Source organism: Piliocolobus tephrosceles, chromosome 10 (genome assembly GCF_002776525.5).
Source record: "Piliocolobus tephrosceles isolate RC106 chromosome 10, ASM277652v3, whole genome shotgun sequence".
Taxonomy (NCBI): domain Eukaryota; kingdom Metazoa; phylum Chordata; class Mammalia; order Primates; family Cercopithecidae; genus Piliocolobus; species Piliocolobus tephrosceles.
In genome coordinates this window covers 26,194,544-26,214,944 of record NC_045443.1, presented here as the reverse complement: position 1 = coordinate 26,214,944, position 20,401 = coordinate 26,194,544, and the positions used below count along the sequence as shown (strand labels likewise).

Here is a 20,401-nt window from a genome sequence, read left to right as displayed (position 1 = left end):
AGGCATGTGGTGTCAGGCTTTGGGAGTAACACACTGGGCTTGTTCTTAATGCACCAGGGGGAAGAGAGGCTGGAGAAAGTTGTGTCACAGGTAGAGGGTCGTGACTACAAGCTGTCCAGGTTCTTCACATTTTGAACAAAGAATTGGACAAAACGCCCAGCAAAGCAAAGAAAGAATAAAGCACAAAAGAACGAAGGCAGGGATTTACTGAAAATGAAAGTACACTCTGGGAGCGGACCCAAGCAGCGGCTCAATGGCCCAGATACAGATTCTTCTTGGGTCCAAACACCCACTAGAAGTTTCCCATTGGCCACTTCATGCTCACCTCATGTAACTGAAGTGGTAGCCCACAATCAGTCTGATTGGTTGCAGAAAGCAGCCAACCAGAGGCTGAAGTGAAGTTACAAATGTCACACTCAAAGGAAAAAGCCACCAATCAGAGGCTACCGTGAAGCTACAAAGTTAAAGTTCTGTGCAAACCAAGACTCTGCTGGTGTGGACAGCAACCATTCTGAGGCTGGAATGAAGTTACAAAGTTGCAAATGAAGACTCCACCTGCACTCAGTATGATTTGTGGCAGACAGCCAATTTCCCATCCTCCAGACAGAAAAGGTCAAAGGGAGTAACCTCTGGTCCTTTTGTTACTTAAGTGGAGGGTTTCGGTTTTCCTTTCAATTGCGTTCTAGGAAGTCGGTGTGATGGGTTTTCCTTTCATTTTAGTTCTAGGAAGTCGGTGTGATGGGTTTTCCTTTCATTTTAGTTCTAGGAAGTTGGCATGAAACAGCCTTAGGTTCCCTGCCTCCAGACCCTATTCTCCTGCCTCAGTGGCAGCCTGGGTGAGAAGAGGAGACCAAGAGACCTGTTCATAAAAGCCTACTGGCTTGGAATAAGGTCCGAAATTTCTCGGTACAGCATGTAAGACTCTCTACACCTGGTCCCAGTCACATTATGGGCCCATTTCTGTCTAGTCTCATCCCATGCTGAGTGACTCTAGACACTGTGCTGCCTCCCAAAGGTATTCTGCACATCCATGCTCCAGGGCCAGCTACCACCATGGTTTTCTGGCTGTGGTGGCCTCTCCCCAGAGCACCCCATCACCTCTCATCCACCTTTGTGCCACTGTCCCCAGGTACTATTTCTTCTGGTGCTTTGGTCCTTGATCAGTATGTACCACCTTCTAAATAGCTTTCTGTTTCTCCTTCCTCTTTCCTTTGCATTTATCTCTATTTCTAAAATAAGTCTTTTTAAAATTCAACTTTTGCTTTGCTAGATTGAAAGGTTTTTAAAAGGCAGAGGCCACTTCTTATCTTTGTAACACCAACCACTACAAGTATTATTCCTTTGACTTAATTTACATAAATGTTTATAGAGTGAATATAAACACGGCAATCTCAATACACTCCACTGGAAGACACTGAGCAGTATGCTGAACCTAGGTTATTCTAAAGCAATCCCAACGTTCTCTAATCTAAAATCTGAATATGTTGAAATCTTAATTCAGGACAAAGACAGGAAAAGCTGCTTCTCATAACCAAGCTTGCTACCAACGGAAAGCTAAGCAAACTCTAGTACAGCATGAATATCCTCTACCCTGGTGGGGTGGGTAATTATTCCTAATCTCAGCTCCAGCCACTCCCCCAGTCCATTGTGCACATCTGACTTTAATGATATCAAGACCATTTGTTCTCCGGCAGATCACATTCTCCCTCATATCCTGTGCCTTTGGACCTGCTGTCCTGTTTGTATGGAGTGTCCTCCCAGAAAAATGCCTTTCATCCTCAAGTCTTAGCTCAAACTGAACTTTCCTCTTTAACATTCCCTGATTTCTTCAGGTGGACTTAGGAAGATCTTTCCAGAAGCACTCACTCCCAACCCCACCCTGGGAACCCACATCTCTATTTTATCCATTATCACACTTCACAAACTATTTGTTTAAAGGCCCCTCTTTTAACAAAGTGTCTCAAAGATAAGATTGGTTCCTATCGTTTTTGCATAGCCAGCTTGCAAACATTCAACAGATACTGAATGAATGAATCAATGACGAATAAAGGCACCACCCAATCTACCAACATCAATTATCTACCAATAGCTACCCTACCCAAGCTGCATTCAGGATTGAGTGCTCACTGGTCGATATGTCTAGAAGAGGCGAACTCAGAGTGCAGCACCAACAGTTTTCACCTACCTGGGCAATATTCCCACAAAAACAATACTACCATCAATGTATAGGTTTGCAAGCTGGCCCATCAAGCCCTGTTCAATTTGAAAAATCTAAAATAGTTAAAGCTGTATCGAGGGAAATTAAGATTTCTACTTATTCAGATTCTACATTAGGAAATGTTAGGATTACTTTAGAACTAACTTGGGCTTAGAGTATTGCTCTGTGTCTGCCAGCATAGTGCCATGACTAAAAACGAGAAGTATTTTAGTACAACTCCCTGTCTGTTTTGTAGACTCTCATGGTCTAAAAAAAAACCTAGCCGTCCCTTATAGGATAAACATCTTTGGAAAAACATGTTCCAATTCACTGTGGACTTCTGCATTGCTCACATTTAAAATCAGAGGTTTCCTTTAAACAGAATCTCCATTCTCTTTGCAGATTAGCCATGGCACTTCTCGCGTGTTGGCTGGGCTTTCCACCTCCCTCCCTCTTCTTTCTTTCACCTCCTCCACTTGTATGATCAGGAAAAATTAGTTTAATATTGGACAAAATAAAATAATAAATAAATCTTCTAGGGGAAAAAATTACACTCCATTTACATTGCTTCAACCTCAGTGGGGGCCTCAACACTGCTGAGCCCTGCTCCTTTCTCTCTGGACCACCGAACTCGCTGAGACTTTAGCCACCACTTGTCCCAAACTTCTCTGTTTTGCTCAAACTCCAACCTCAATGCCATCTGTTTTCACTTTCAAATAACACCCTTCTCTCATCCCTCACTTCACAGAGAAATTTACAGCAGCCGGACATGGGTTGTCCATTTGGGCTGCTTTAACAAAATGCTATAAACTGGGTAGCTTACCAATGACAGAAAATTGTATTTCTCACAGTTCTGGAGACTGGAAAGCCCGTGATTATGGCACCAGTGGATCAGGCGTCTGGCAAGGGTCCACTTTTTGGTTCATAGATGGCACCTTCTCACTGTGTCCTCACATGGTAGAAGGGAATAGCTAGTTCTCTTTTATAAGGGCACTAATTCCATTCATGAAAGCTCCACCTCCATGAGCTAATCATCTTCCAAAGGCCCCACCTCCAAATGCCATCACCTTGGAGGTTAGGATGTCAACATATGGACTTAAAGGAGACACAAACATTCAGACCATAGCAGGCTCCCTCTCTAATTTTTAAATAAAGGACCTCACTGTCTAGCAGTCTGTCTCACAAACTCAGTATCTCAAGTTAAGCCTCATGGTCAGTTTATAAAGAAGATACATCACACCCAGCTGACCGATGGATGATAAGCAAACTGAGGTTCAAAGGGATTAAATGATGTGTCCACAGTCCCATGACTACTAAGTGACAAACAGAACCTGGTTATCCTAACCCTCAGTTCACACTGCATGCACCACATCTGTTTCAGGATAGTCCCAATTTATCTTCTCATTCCCCCTTCATATGTCCCACAGTCTAGCCAAACTGGCCAAATAAACCTACCCAAGCATTTTAACAAATAAACTAGCCTTTGCTTCTTAAAAAAAAAAAAAGTTGCAGTCTTTTTATGATTGTGGAATATTTGCTTATTCTGGGGAGACTGAGGAGGAAGGATCCCCTGAACCCAAGAGCTCAAGTTTGCTGTGAGCTATGATCTTGCCAATGCACTCCAGCCTGGGCAACAGAGTGAGATCCTGTTTCAAAAAAAAAAGAAAAGAAAAGAAAGAAAGTCATCCATAAAAAATAAAAAGAATGAACAATCTACAGTTATACACAATATGAATGAATCACACAACTTTGGGTGCCAGAAACCAAGACACCAAAGAGTACATGCTGTATGATTTCATTTATACGAGGAAAAAAAACAGTCAAAACTATGAGATGCCAATAGAAGTGAGGAACACAGGGCCTATGGAGATGCTGGTAATGCTGTATTCTCGATCTGTCCACTTGATGCATGGATTTGTTAAGTGTATGAAAATTCAATAAACTGTACGTGCACGTGCATATACATGTACACACAGATACAACATACTTGAAGTCAAAAATCAATGTTAATATGTTAATATTTTGGTATGTCTTCATTCTGGTGCTGTTTTTTCCTTTTGGTATTACTGTTTTAAGAAATACAAAAATTATTGTCACCTTGTATGTATAATTTTGTATTCTGTCATTTTTTCCTTATAAAAAAGTAAAGCATTTACCTAAAGTACTGTAAATTCTTCATAAACATTTTAATGGCTGTATAACAATGCATCTAGAGTCTGTACCATAATTTACTTAACCAGTGTCCTGATATCAACCATTAGATGTTTCTAATGTTTATTATTATAAATACTGCTGGACTAAATGTCCTTACTATTTTAGTTTTTTAGCCACTCTCTCCTCTTACTCAGCTTTGTATGTTTATATTACATATTATAGCTTATATAATATTTATGTACTTACTGTATCCTTAATGGTTGATAATAAACCTCCCCAAATCACAGACCACTTCATTCTTCCTCATAACCTTATGTCAGTCTCCTGAATATGGTCAGGTACTTACTATTTGTTGAAGTGTTTTCAGAAGCTGAGTAAAACTTCCATTCCCATTAATCTAGATTTCAGTATCACCTAAGTCATCCATGTAATATGCATGATTAAGTCAGTTATATTCCAAATTATTTGTTTGGTCTTCACACCTAGTGTTTACTGGCAGTTTGGCATGGTCCTGATTTAGGGTATAAATTCACTCACCGACTAGCTGTGCTGGGCCCAAGGATCCAGCGAGATTCAGTGAGAGTCAGACAAGTGCCTGCCATTAAAGAGCTTACAGTCAGTGGATAACTAAATATGGATCCTGCTTTCCCGGAGACCCAAAGTCTAGCAGGGAAAGCAATATTAAACCAATCTGGACTTCTCACTCTCGTGATTGAAATCACAAGTGCTCAGACGGGAACAAACACCAATTCCAGAGCCAAACTCTGAAAACTTCTCCTGGGTGGTTACCTTCATGTTTGTTAGTCTGTGGATGAATGTGTCTGCCGTATTTACAATAAATTTTGAAGCGTTTTACAAACATTACTAATGCTATCGTATCTGCCAATGCAAAAGCACAGCACATTTTTAAAGTGCTAATAAAAAGAGACACACATCATAACAGAAACAAAAAGAAAGCTCATTGAAAACAGCTGAGAGTGGTGAAAAAATATTTTTCTTCTTCTGTTTTTTTTTCATATGAAATGAAAACTAGGAAGATTCCTGGAGGGTAAAGGATGAAATACAAGCATTAATGACTGACCAGAACACAGAAGAGAGATCATCAGAAATTTTTCCATTCCGAATGTGCAACAGGATGATCAGTGCCAAAGGTGGGAACTTGGCCCAGTGTTAGTTCAGGAGGCCAGAAAATTGTTCCACAACAGAAAGGCTGTGCATAACCAAGGTTCCTTACAATTCAAGAGGTAAGGAGTGAACCTGGAGCTCAAGGGCTACTGAGGGGCTCCCCAGAGCCCCACAAAAATCATTAAGAAGCCATGTGCTGCAGAGATTTTTAATGCAGACAAAGCTGCTCCATTTTAGAAAAAGATACTCCTAGAACATCCAGCAGCAAGGACATAATCAGTTATAAAGCTTCAGAGAACCAACTTGCATTCCTTGAACTGCATCAAGGACTACAAGCTTAAAGACCTCTTAGTCATTTGAAACTCGTGAAGAAATGAGCTTAAGAAGAGCCTCTCAGAAGCTTAGTTGTTTGAAGTAGAGGGCTTCTAAAATTACAGCAAAGGAATAAGAACTATGTATGCATATGATATAGAAAAAAGGCACGGTCACCTCCTAAGGGAGTGAGATCCTCCTTCAGGAGAAAGGGACAGCCAGGCTGGTTTTAGTGTTGTCAACTGTTCTGGCAGGCAAAAAAGACAATGAACCACTTCTTCATGTCATCAAAGAGCATGTTCAGATGTTTCAGCATCAATGCATGGGAAGTCTTATTAATGTAGTATTGCTGGCACCTGGTGCTCAGTGCCTGAGAACGGTCAAGGGATGGGAGGGCAGACAAGCAGTAAAGCAGGACAGCCACCTGGCCAGCCCAGGGTGTGAGACCAGAGCCAGATGTCCGAGGTCCTGTGTATCACAACAGAGTCTGAACTCAATCCTGTGGACACTGAGAGTTGGGCTTTTAGCAGGTCAGTGACCCAGTGAGATTTCTGCGTCCAAGAGCTCATCTGGCAACATGCAGGATGGGTTTCAGGCGGGGAGACCAGTTAAGAGGAAACAATCTAAATGAGAGATGATAAATTAGGGTAGTGAATGATGGAAGATGGAGAAAATTTCCTCAGCTGTCCAGGAAGTAAAATCAGAACTAGATGAATTAGTCAAGGCGAGGTGGCACAGGAAAGACAATAATAAGAGTAAGATGAATGATGGTCCCACAAATCCTGGCAGGAAATCAAGGAGGAAGTTCGGTGACACGCTGATCCCAAGAAACTGACATAGTTCAGTGGGCAGGGGCCCGGAAATCAGGGTACAGAGCACTACAGGAGCACAGATTTGGACATTCGGCACCATAAAGGTTGGAGTAAAAACAATGAAGGCGGGTGATGAATGAGATCACTCATAACAGAGATTCTTACATTCTTAGGATGTGAACTCCTTTCAGAACTTGATGAAAAATTCTGCAACCTCTCACCAAAAAAAAAAAAAAGTGGGATGGTGTGGGAAGAAAGAGAATTTAAAAGCATATGAACATTTTGAAAAAATGTATCAGGGAGCTCATGGCCTTCCGTGCTGCCCATACGGGGACTACAGGTTAAGAAATCTTGAGGAGGCAGGTGAGCAAGGCGAGACAGGAGGTGAGTGGGGGTCAGGGGAAATAAAGGTCTAAAGCAGCATTTCTCATCCAGGATGCCACTGGCACACTGCGAGGAAGTCTTCACCAGATAGGATGCTGAGTACCCCTGGCACAGCCCCAGGCTAAATACCAGATACACCCATATCTTCAGTCTGCAACAACCAAAACATGTCCCCACATATGCCAGAATGGCACCACCCCACTGGAGAACCCCTGTTCAAGAGGGAGCGGACAAGGCAGCAAAGAAAACTTGGAAAGTTCCAGGATGGAAAGAAAAGCAGATCCAATCCTCCAGCCACCCCTCCAAAATATACCTAGGATGTGACCCTTCTCACTTCCCCACCTCCACCATCAGACCTCATCTAAGCCATCCCTTGCACGGATTGTTGCAGTTATCTCCTAACTGGTCTTTCTACTTCTAGCCTTACTTCCCCTTAGCAAACACTTTCCATATAACAGCAGAGTGAGCCTTTTCAATTTCACTAATTCTATCTAACACTTTTATAATACTATCTGCCATGCTCTGTTCTTCACTAATATTAATTCATCTAATCCTTACAACACTATGAGACAGGTATCATTGCTATCTCCATTTTACCGATAAGGCACAGAGAAGTTATGGAACTAATCCATGATCCTACAGCCAGCACGTAGAGGGTTGGGTTTTTACCGCAGAAGCCAGCTCCAGAGTCTGTGCTCCTGCCTGCTACCCAGGCTGCACTCCAGTTTATTCATTCCTCTATTCAAGACTCTCAACTGTCTTCTCACTCAGAGTCAAAACCAAGATCCTTGTCATAGCTAATAAGGTCTGAGTTATAGGGACCCCCACTACCTGCTCTGCCTCATCTCCAGCCCTTTGCTCCCTCCAGCCTTACCCGCCTGGTGGCTGGCTCCAGGGCCTCTGCACTGTGCCCTCTATCCGGAGCGTTCTTCCTGCAGACAGCTAGAGAGCTGGCTCCTTCATTTCATTAAGGTCTCTACTCTAATGTGCTCATATTAGCAAGGGCTTCCTATCCATCCAATATCAAACAACACCTCTACTCCCACCCCTAGCATTTTCAATCCCCCCATCTTACTTTTTTCTCTAAAGCATTTATCATCACATAAAGTGAAAATACTTGTTCATTTATTATCTCTCTCCCCCTAGTAGACGGGCTTTGTGTGTTTTACTCTCTGCTAGATCCTCATTCATAGAAGGGAGTGCAGTTCAGCTTTGAATGAACAACTAAAAGAATTAACAAAGAGGCGGGGTGTGGTGGCTTATGCCTGTAATCCTGGCACTTCAGGGGGCTGAGGCGGGTGGATTACCTGAGGTCAGGAGTTTGAGACCAGGCTGGCCAACAGGGTAAAACCCCCATCTCTACTAAAAATACAAAAATTAGCTGGGCGTGCCTCAGCTACTCAGGAGGCTGAGGCAGGAGAATTGCTTGAGCCGGAGGTGGAGGTTGCAGTGAGCCGAGATCATGCCACTGCACTCCAACCTGGCCGATAGAGCAAGACTGATTCAAAATAAATAAATAAATAATAATGAACAAAGTAAGAGTGATGCCAAGGAAGCAACATTTCAAGATGAAAGGAGATAGCCCAACAATGTAAACATGCTGCAAACAACTTCAGTTATATTATGGCTGAAAAGTTCCCACTGGTTTAGGCAATTAAGATATGGATGCCTGTGGCATGAAATGTTTCTAAGTAATAGAACCTGGCTGGGGAGTGAGTTAGCAGGTGAAGTAGTAGCAGCAATAAGCACAGACAACCCCTGTAAGAAGCTAGCTGAGAAAGGAGACAGCTAGAAGCAGCACCAGGATCAATGGACTTGACATATTATTTCCAGGCCCAGGGCAAGAAGTCAAGGAAAGGCGAGACTGAATTTGGGAGAGAGAATGGATTACTGATAGAGAAGGGCCTGGAAGACAGCGGGCTACAGGGTATGCATGGTGAGGAGCTCTTCTCCTACCCTTGCATGACTTAAACAGACGGGGTTGTCTCTAACTTCAGTTATCTTCAGAGCTACTGGCCTGGATAGACTGAAGAGGGCCAGTGCCTGTCCTCACCAGACAGCAGAGGTCTAGTCCTGTCTCCCAGTTCAAACAAAATGATTATTCAGAATTCATGGAGTTGGGGAAGGGGAAGGCACGAACTCTCCACTGAGGTACTTAATATCCATTTGTTTCTGTATGTGGATATACATAAACATCTCCTTTATTTCAAAACAACCCAGAGTGAAGAATCAGTGGCCCCATTTAGATATTACAAACTTGAGGCTTGGTAAGGCTCACAACTTCTTCAAGGCTACACCTGTGTAGCCAGGCTTTCACTTAAGTGGGCACTCTTTCCAAATCATGCCGTTACTCAATAGAATGCAATAGGGGAAGAAACACATAATCAAGACTAGAAAAATTAAAATTAAGCGAATGATTTAGGTTGGGAGGTTTTCAAAGAAAGAAAAGTAAGATAATTATCAATAGGAAAGACTGAAAAAAAGTGTATTTGAGATCAGTCAAAAGGGGCAAGGTATGTATGTACCATTATCATCAGATTTTATTATTGTAACAGAGAGCAAATAACAAAAAAGAAAGGGAAAGAGGGAGAAGGAATGTCTAAGTAGGAAAGCCCTCCACAAAGGCTATTGTAAGGAAACTAGAAATGTGATTAAACGTGACAAAAACACATTATCAAGTACTGGCTTGGAGATAGTTACTTTTCCTTTAGTTGGTTATCCAGCTGTGATACAATATCAATACTGTGTGATACCATGTGTATATCAACTGATACAATAAAAAAGGATGTAACAGACAACTGATTTTTGACAAGGGTGCAAAGGCAATTCAGTAGAGAAAGAATAGTCTTTTCAACAGTGTTGGAACAACTGAATTTTCATATGTAGGAAATTAACTTCCATCCATAACTCATGCCATATAAGAAACACAAAATGCATCACAGATCTAAATCTAAAACATAAAACTTCTAGAAGAAAATATAGGAGAAAATCTTTATGACCTTAGGCTAGGCAAAGATTTCTTAAATACCACATCAAAAGCCCAAGCTATAAAAAACAAATTTATAAGTTGAACCTCATCAAAATTAAAACCTTCTGCTTTTCAAAAGTCACTGTTAAGAAAAAGATGAAACACAAATGGAGAAATTCTTTGCAAAGCATATATTTGATCAAACACTTGTATTCAAAATATATAAGAATTCTCAAAATTTAACAATAAGAAAACAATCAACCCAATAAAAACACCAGCAAAAGACTAGGACACTTCACCAAAGAAGATACAAATATAGCACAAAAAGACACATAAAGATACTTAATATCGATAGTTGTTAGAGAAATGGAAATTAAAACCACAATGATGGCTGGACACAAGGCTCATGCCTGTGATGTCAACACTGGGAGGCTGAGGCGGGAAGACTGCTTGAGGCCAGGAGTTCAAGACTAGCCTGGGCAACATAGCAAGACCTCATCTCTACAAAATAAAATATTTTAAAAAACAGCTGGGCATGGTGGCACATGCCTGTGGTCCTAGTTACTTGGCAGCTATGACTGTACTACTGTACTCCAGCCTGGGCAACAGAGCAAGACTATAAAAATTCACAACAAAATACCACAAATGACTAAAAAAGACCAACTATGCCAAGTGTTGACAAGGATGCAAAGGAAACAGCATGTTTACCTGCTGGTGGTAAGAATATAAAACGGTATAATCACTTGGGAAAACAGTTTGACAGTTTCTTAAAAAGCTAAGCATACACCTACCATATGATCCAGTCATTCCACTCCTGGGTACTTATCCAAGATAAATGAAAGTATAAGTCTATACAATACTTGCATGCAAGTATTCATAACAGCTTTATTTGTAATAGCCAAAAATTAGCAACAATTCTAATGTTCATCAAAAGGTAGATAAATGAGTTGTATACTCACACAATGAAATACTACTCAGCAATGAAAAGGAATAAACTACTTCTACATACATCAACATGAATGAATCTCCAAATAATTATTCTGAGTTTAAGAAACCTCAACAACAACAACAAAAAAGTACATTACTGCATAATTCCATTAATCTAAAATTCTAGAAAATTTGAACTACTCTATAGTGACAGAAAGCAGACCAGTGGTTTAGAGGAAAGGGGAGAATGGAAGGAAAAGAAATTACAAAGGAGAATGAGAAAATTTGGGTTGCGCATGGTGGCTCTTGCCTGCAATCCCAGTACTTTGCGAGGCTAAGGTGGGCGGATCATTTGAGGTCAAGAGATAAGCCTGGCCAATGCGGCAAAATCCAGTCTCTACTAAAAATACAAAACTCAGCCAGCCATGGTGGCACAAGCCTGTAGTCCCAGCTACTTGGGAAGGTGAGGCAGAACTGCCTCAACCTAGGAGGCAGTGGTTGAGTGAGCCAAGATCATGCCTCTATACTCTAGCCTGAGCAATAGAGCAAGACCCTGTCTCAAAAAAAAAAAAAAGAAAAGAAATTTGGGAGAGTGATGTGGGAATGATTTCATGTGTATACATAGATCAAATCTTGTAAAATTGTACAGTTAGGTACGTGCAGTTTATTGTGTGTCAATGATACCTCAACAAAGTTGTTTAAGGCTGGGCGCGGTGGCTCATGCCTGTAATCCCAGCACTTTGGGAGGCCGAGGCAGGTATATCACGAGGTCAGGAGATCGAGACCATCCTGGCTAACATGGTGAAACCCCATCTCTACTAAAAATATAAAAAATTAGCCAGTTGTGCTGGCGGGCGCCTGCAGTCCCAGCTACTCTGGAGGCTGAGGCAGGAGAATGGCATGAACCCGGGAGGCGGAGCTTGCAGTGAGCCGAGATGTGCCACTGGACTCCAGCCTGGGAGACAGAGTGAGACTCTGTCTCAAAAAATCAATCAATCAATCAATAAAATAAAGCTGTTTTAAAAAAGAAATATAAGGGAAGGAAGTCATTATACACTAAAAAAGAAAAAATATAGCACAAATAAACTACTATAAAATATTCTGACATTTAACATATTAGAACTTTCTGTAGAAATGAACAAAATTTACCTTCAACATTACAAAACATCCCTATTTCTCACTGGTATGTCTACAGTAGAGTTTCATAGATTATAAATCCATTCAAATATTTTAAGCAAAAATAAGGGTAAAACCTTACTTTCTGCCCAATATCTATCCATTAAAGAGAACCCCAATTTCTTTTAAACATACATACTTGTATCTGGAAGAATAATTTAGCCTTAAGCAATTTTCCAATAGTAAAATTACTATAAGGATAAACATGATTTAGCACTCACGAGCCAATGATAGCTAACAACAGTGACAAAATATAACACCAGTAACAAAATATATTACCTACATAAAACCTGGTAGCAAACTATCACAGCTCTCCTCTTGTTATAACCTGCATTTACATCTGATTTCTTTTCAAAACAAAGAGTAAAACATATGTTAATGAGTAAGAAAATATGTTTCTACATACATAAAATTTGGACAGCCCTACAGTTCACTGTAATATCTTGTGATATATCTGAATGTGATTAAAAAAAAAAAAAAGCTTGCTAAGAATAGCCTTCTACATCCTATAGCAAGTCTGTGAAATAAATGGGTAATAAATATTATTGGTGTTAAAAAGCTCCAGGCAACTTTTTCAAGGTCACCCAAGTAATCAGTGGACATACATACATGATGGGAAAAAAAATAACAAGGGTTCCCAACCATAACTTTCTTCTCCTCCACAGTGGCAGCTACTCATGATGCGAATGTCCTGCGGGCACAGAGGCCCTGCACAAGGCAAATCACCTGGTGTACCCCTCTCAGGGCTTGCTCTCAACATTTTTTAAATCACGTCTAAATAAACACCAAGGTAAGGGTCTGGCTTGCAGGGACATCTCTCTCTTCTCATGCCTTCCTGATTAGAAAATCAGGCGTGGGGAAATGTAGGAACAAAAGGAACAATTTTCTTTTGTGAAGCAAATGTATGGAAAGATAGCCTAAGCTTCACTTTTCCAATTCTGACCAGATAAACTACTCACTCCTCCTCTAATAGAGCACCCAACAAGGGCTCAAAGATGCTGCTTTCATCCTCCTTGCTCTCCCAACCCAAGAGCACCCGGGCTTGGGAAACCTCAGGGTCCAGACCACTCAAATGATCACAGTTTGGGAACCCCCGAGGTGGACTGCAGAGGAGTATGTTCTGAAGGACTTGAATCAGCTCCAAAGTGCCCCCACACACTCAGTGATCCATAAGATACAAAACTAGAAAGAACTAGAACTACACTCTAAGGGTGTGAGGAAATAATTTTTAAGGAATACTAAGGTCCTAAAAAGCAAGTCAAGAGAAAAATGCAGAACTATGTAAGAAGTAGAGATTATAAACATCAGTAACAGACATAAGTACTTCAGAGTTAGAAGACATCAAGCTAATATTTCATAAAGAGCAACCACATGACAAAAATACTCAAAGCTGTAAGCCTTTCTCGGAGTTGGAAGGTCATGAGACTTTTTTTTGGCTAAAATAAGGAATGCTTTAATGACAGAGAAGAAAAGAACTTCCAGACTTCTAGGTGGCTCCCACTTTAAAACACAAAAACAAAAAACGAAACAAAAAGAACTCCTCCTGTCTCTTAAGTGTATGGTCCAGTGATGTCTAGTTACCATGCAAGTCACATCAACAGCTGGACAGCACTGAGCATCCTTAGAACTCTAACTCTTGTTTTTCCACTAAAGTTTTCCCAACCTTCCTTTGATGTCTGGCACCACCAGCCAACAGCAGCTGACTAACGTGTTATCATGTGATGCTGTGTAAAATAGTAAGGCACAGTAAGATTTTTTTTCCTTTCAGTAAGCCTCTGCTGATTAAAAAAAAAAAAAAAAGGATAATTATTTTAATGACATATTTAGAAAAAGGATTATGTACAACAGAAAGTCACAAGGGTAACACTAATTAAAAGGTGTCTCAATTTATTACCATGAATCTTTCACAGAGCCTACATGCATTTCTACCTGATATTTGCAAAGGTCATTTCATACTACACATATAACCAGCAAAGAAGGAATACAGAAAACTGTGGGTCTGGCTTTTCTATAATGAAAAACAAATTTAACAGTGATAAAGAAGGCAATCAAGATACAAATACGGAAGCCAGGCATGGTGGCACACACCTGTAGTCCCAGCTACTCAGGAGGCTGAGGCAGGAGGATCACTTGAGGCCAGGAGTTAAAGACTAACTGGGCAACATAGTAAGACTCCATTTCAAAAAAGAGATAAAGATACAAAGATATTACGATCTTACTCATTATATCAACGTATTTATTGAGCACCTACTACGTATACCAGGCACTGGTGAATAAACCAGGTATTATTAACTTCATATTAACCTCAAGGGCAAGAGGAGGACCCTAAGTGATTAAATAATATGTAAATTGTGGTAAATATTCAGAAGGAAAAGTGATTATGTTATGAGGGAGAAAATAAAGGACCTCTAATTTGCATGATGATAAGGGTGGCCTTGTCAGAGAAGACCTTTATGAGAAAGGATATTTGAGCTAGCACCCAAGGATAAGAAGTTACTCAAGAAGCTGATCCTAAATAGACCAACAGCATGAGCCACAGCCCTGAGGCTAACCTGCTGGAGAACTGGCCAAGATGACAGCAAGAGATCCAAGTGGAGGTAGGGACCAAATCATGCAGGACCCTGAAGTAATGTCAAGGATTTGGTATCTTATCCCAAAAATAAATAAATGTTTCCTGAGAATCTTGACAACTTTAAGATGGCAAATGACTATTTTCTTTTTTTTTCTTTTTCAGGCTGCTGGTAGGAAAACAGACTGGAAGGGGTGCAGAGTGTGTCCAGGAGGCACCTCACCAAGGAAAGATAGTGCAATACAGTGGTTTGCATTAGGATGGTGGAATAGTGGGGACTGAAAATCAGACCGGTTTGAAAGGGATTTTTGCAATAAAAATGGACAGCAGGACTTTATGATGGACTGGTTTGCTAGGGCTAATAGAAGAAAAGAGAGAGTGGAGCGAACTACTCCTTGGATGGATGAGATGAAAAACGGAGGAGGAACAGTTTGAAAGTTTGAGTGACCAAGAGCTCAATTCTGAAGGAGTTTGAGATGTTGCCATTTATTGGCTGAAATGTGCCAGGCACATCTAATATATATTAGATGTTCTACTCACCATAGCATCCCTTTCAGTAGTAGTATCCCCATTTTCCAGATATCCAACTGTAGATCACAGAGGCTGAAGTGGCATGGCCGAGCTCACTCACCTCGGGAGTGACAAAGTCACACGTGCAACCCAAGTCTGGCTGGCAGTGGGGTAAACATTCTTTCCACTATACAGAATACTTGGAAACTCTCTCTATACTTTGAATTTTTAAGTCTATTTAGGGTTGGAGCAAGTTAGCACCAAAGAAGAGTAAATAAACGTTATATTATTTTTTAATCCAAATCTTTAATTTATGATGCATGTATTTCTATCCAACTCCCATTCCCACTCCACTTTTACCTGCAAAGAGTTTTGTAATGTTTTGAACACTAGCACGATATCTAAGATCTTAATGTTTTATAATAAAGGAGCAAAGCCATTATGCCAGGAATTACCCATAAGAAAAAGGCAACAATATTCGGCAACAAACAATATTTTTACTTCCAAGTCATTATATACATCAACATAAAACAAGTAATAAATGAGTCAGAAACCCTGAAGAACTAATCATTTCTCAAAATACAAGGCAGTCAGGTCAAAAACTGACGTAAGTCACCATGTACAGAAGCCCACAAGAGCCAAACACTGAAGATTCAGGTTAAAAGGTTGCAACTTTAAAAAATAAATAAAAGGCAAAACAAATTATACAACTATGTCGAATTTTAAATCTGTAATTCCCAAATATCTGAACCAAATGCCAAATTCAGGAAACACGCATCCAACTTCAACACTCTCTGTTCTTTATAATTGCTTTTTCCTGAAGCACACTGACACTTCTGCAAAGTGAAGTGCCTTTCCTGCCTGCACAGCCCCATGATTTGCTCCCTCTCAGGGCCCTCTAAAGCACCCCTAAGCTACTAAGCCCAGAAATAAGGTTTGATCAATAAACCTAGAAAGAACTCTGTGCATTACTGCCAATTGTGCCCATCACAGAAAGTACCACCTGGAGACTCTTGAGGAAAAAATGAGGAAGGGGGAGATTTTTGAAAAGTTTTATCATCTGTAGTACAAATTATACTTTGTTGTATTTGGTCCCTGAATAGAATCATCATCAAACACATGTTCAGTCTTCTTCAAGTGGGGGATGGTCATGTGTAATTTTATGGTTTGGGGAGAGTGCCTCATGGAGATAAAAAAAATTAAAAGTACCATTAGTATGCCCGCTAAAAAATAAAACTCACACAAACCACTTCCCCAAATGATAGTGCTGTCTCCTGCGTCCTGATTTTTGCGCCTACCCTGCACCTCTCCCTGCAGAGAACTGGCTGGCATTCACTACCGCCTCACTCAGGCAAAGGACAGTATGTCGAAAACCCATTAAGAAAGCTTCTCATTTTCTGTTCCTTCATAACATGATGGCAACTCCTGACAACTCCAAGATGAAAGGCAAAAAAGAAAATAAAAACTACCTGGGGCCCCCTACCAGAATGAGTGGTTAATCTAATGGAGAGAAAAGCAGAGATGCATACATATTTAAAAATGCTTCCTGGGGACAAAGCAGGTCTAATGAATTGCTGAGCCACAATCTACTGGAAAATCCATAAATGTTCGTCCCTGCTGTCACAGGGCTAGAGGATTTTTTTTTTTTTTTAATGCAATGCTTTAATGCTAACCTGACAGGGTTAACCTGACAGGTTTAAGTCATCTATGAAACGTGATTTGCATTCATTTCGCTTCTAACTCCCTAAAGATCAGGACCCGCAATTATATATCCTACGTTGCACTATTCAAGATGCCATTTGATGCTGGGAAAGTAGTGGTTTAGCAACACCAGGCGGCTCTATGATGCTAAAATAACAACCAACACTGGATTCCGAACCCAAGCACTTATCTTTTAAAACCCACTGCCGCACCAGGACCCATATTCAAAGCTCGCGTCCCTTCAGGTTGAATCTTCCTGCTTTGTGCGATTTACCCTCTCAAACTTTCTAGTTTGCAAGACAGAATTACTTTGAACGTCCCCTCTTCTGGACTCCCCTCCCCAAAGGGACTGGCGGCAAAAGAGAATAGAATGCAGATGGTTAATAGTTCAAATGAAATTTAAAAACTATAAACCAATTTTTTAGAGGAGAAAATACGCGTTCACCAAACCGCCACCCGGCAAGCGAGCATCCGATATCCATCCCAAGGAAAAAATATTTTAAAAACCAGACATAAAATTCCCTTCGCAAGAAAAGTGGCCTCTAAACTCCCTTGCCAAGGACACTGGGAGGAAGCAGAAAAGCAAAGCTAAGCTCGTACTTTTCAGTCCGCGGCTTGTGTGCCGCGGGGAGAGGCGCAAAGGGTGACACACCAGGAAAGGTGAACGCAGAGGGAGCGGGAGCCCGCGGCGGGGCAGGGTGGGGGCGCAACGGACGAGGGACCCCAAGGTGCGGAGAGAGGAGCAACCCGGCGGAGGGCAGCTCCGAGGCTGCAGGCAGGACGGGCGGGGTCCCAGGCGCAGCCCGGATCGCCGCCGCAGAGCAAAGTTAATACTTACTCAGTTTCGCAACTGCGCCGCCCCCGCAGGCCGGCCGGGGCGCTGGGGACGCGACGGCACCCGGAGCTCCGCGGCCGCCCAGCGCCTGTCCCCGCGCCGCACTCCCCGGCGCTCCCTGCGCCGCGCGCCCCGCACCCCGCACCGGCGGGAGGCCCCGGCGCCCCCTCTCCGCGCACCTCCCGGCCCGCGCTAGGTAAGTGTGGACGCCACTGGCGGCGGTGCCGCGGTGCGCGAGAGCTCGGCCAGGGACAGAGACGCCGCGGGAGCCGCCCCCAGTGCCACCGCCGCCGCGGGCGGGAAGGGCGAGGCTCGGCGAGGCTGGGCGAGGAGCTGGACGGCAGACGCTGAGCGGGGCGCGGCGCGGAGCGCCGGACGAACGCGGGCGTAGAAGCCGGCGGCCCGCTCGCTCCCGCGGCTGGTGCCTCTGGCCTGGGGGCCGAGCTGGGGGCCGGGCCGGGCCGGGCGGCCGGGCGGCTCCGCCCCTTCGCCGGGCCGCGGCTGAGCGCGCGAGAGGAGTGGCGCGGGGGCGCCCCCCTCAGCCGGGCGGTCGGGTTTCAGCCGCCGCTCCCCCGCGCCCCGCCCGCGCTTGGCCCGCTCGCCGGCGCCGGGAGAGACCTCGTAACGGAACTGGGACGCCAGCGCTGCATTGTGGGAGCTTTTAAAGCGGCGGGGAGCGCGGCGCGACCCTCGGGCCCACTGGGCCACGCTCGCCCGGCCCAAGACGCAGCCCCGCCGTCGCCTGGCCCGCGACGCACCGAGGCCTGAGGACCCGAAAGCCGGGCCCGGGGAGATGACCGGTGGCTCGTGACTCTCCCACGGGTAAAATCTTCCATTGCCTGGGGCTGAGACTTGTCAAACTGCCCTCTACGGTCACCCGGAAAGTAGGAGGCTTTTTCCGCAGAGGGAAAAAGATTTAAGAGTCCTTCCATCCCCCCTCCAAGGACCTTGGTTTGAACTGCTTTTCATCTGCAGCGGCTGTGATTCAGCGTACCTCTTAGCAGCAGGCAATGACGAGGGGGGGGGGGGGGGGGAGAAAAAAGAAGGAAAGAAAGAAAAAACAGCAAATGAATCAAACGGACGTGAGTAACAAAAGTTTAGAAAGAGCTGGGCTCGGATTCAGAAAAACGCCTCATGCCCCCGCCCCGCTACACTCCCAACCCCTTTAAAAATAGCAGGTAATCAAGGAAGGAAACGGGTGCTTTCATACGGAAATACAGATGTGCATGTTGTTTTGAGTATTCTACTATTTTTTGTGTGTGACATGCAATTACTCAAGGCACTGGGCAAAATTCAGCCTTTGGATTTTGTGGTCACACACACCCCAACTCCGCAACAGCTATTTATTCGCAGGGCGATGGGGTGCGGATCGTTGATGACATACAAGAAAGCACTCCAATTAAAATGCCCCCCCACCCCTGCCTTTTAATTTTCCAGACACTTGCTTTTTTTTTCTTTTTTTAAACATCATCAAAACAAGAATATTAAACTTGAAGTAGAATTTGTTACGGCATGTCTGACTCAGGACCTGATTTAAGGTTTGGGGTTTTTTTGGTCCTTTGTTTCTTCCTCTTGTTTTTTAACCTTTTAGTTACTCCACACCTCATTAGTTCCTTGGCCTGCAGGTGGACTGTGAAGAGAGCCACGGTAAGACTTAAATTTGTCAAATCAACATTTGGAGAGGAGAAAGTTCGCTGTGACTCAAATGCAAAACCAAAGGGAATGTGATTTAAAAGTTAACCTGTGGGGCATGGATCCTCCCTTAACCCTACTAGACTCTTTTCAAAGGAGTTGCCTAGCCTTAAGGTGAATGTTTCCTAACCTCCCATTCCCTTCTCAGCCTTTCACTCCACTGAACAACATTAGCCATTGCTTAATTGCCAAATCTAATGGAAAAATTTAATTCCCATCTTGTGCCCTTTGTGGCATTTGCCAATGTTGACCTCTCCTTCTTAGAACTTTCTGCCTTTCCACTGGGCACGGTGGCTGACGCCTATAATCCCAGCACCTTGGGAGGCCAAGGTGGGCAGATCACCTGAGGTTGGGAGTTCAAGACCAGCCTGACAAACATGGAGAAACCCATCTCTTCTAAAAATACAAAATTAGCCGGGCATGGTGGCACATGCCTGTAATCGCAGCAACCTGGGAGACTGAGGCAGGAAATCACTTGAACCTGGGAGGTGGAGGTTGCAGTGAACCAAGATCAAGTCATTGCACTCCAGCCTGGGCAACAAGAGTGAAACTCCGTCTCAAAAAAAAAAAAAATTTCCTCCTTTCTTTGGCTGTGGTAGTGATCCCTCTTTTGTGTACTTCTTGAAGCAGGGGTTAGTTATAGCAGGCAAGAGTATGGTTATCGTTGGACCAGGATTCAGGATCTGACTGAGTAGCTGACTCTTAATCCAGTTTGTAGTGATCACCAGGAGGATCTGGACCTCAGTGTTATCACATCTAGAGGTAAACAAGTTGACTGACTCCTGATAACCAACTCTTATATGATGAGCATTTAAATCAGGACAGAACTTCCTGATTGGATAACAATACCCACTATTTAGGAAAAATCCTTCCTAAAAATCCAGGTACCTAGTGAGGTATCCTCACCTCCAGTCTTACTGGTGGCTGCCAAAGTCAGTGAATTTGCCTCCATCCATTGCTGGATAAACACAGAAAAATCTCTACCCTGCCTAGCCCGTTTGGTTAATGCATTCTTTCTTCAGAGTATAGTACAATTTGT

The 20,401-nt window shown here is 43.0% G+C and overlaps 1 protein-coding gene across 1 annotated transcript in view; it reads right to left on the bottom strand.

Annotated features, from left to right (window-relative positions):
• Positions 1-17,778, bottom strand: part of RASSF8 (Ras association domain family member 8) — a 149,219-nt gene extending 131,441 nt beyond the window's left edge. The window contains exon 1 of the mRNA XM_023209052.2: positions 17,674-17,778. The gene's annotated coding sequence lies outside the window, so the exon portion shown is untranslated. The remainder of the gene's footprint in view (positions 1-17,673) is intronic.
• Positions 17,779-20,401: the final 2,623 nt, after the last annotated feature.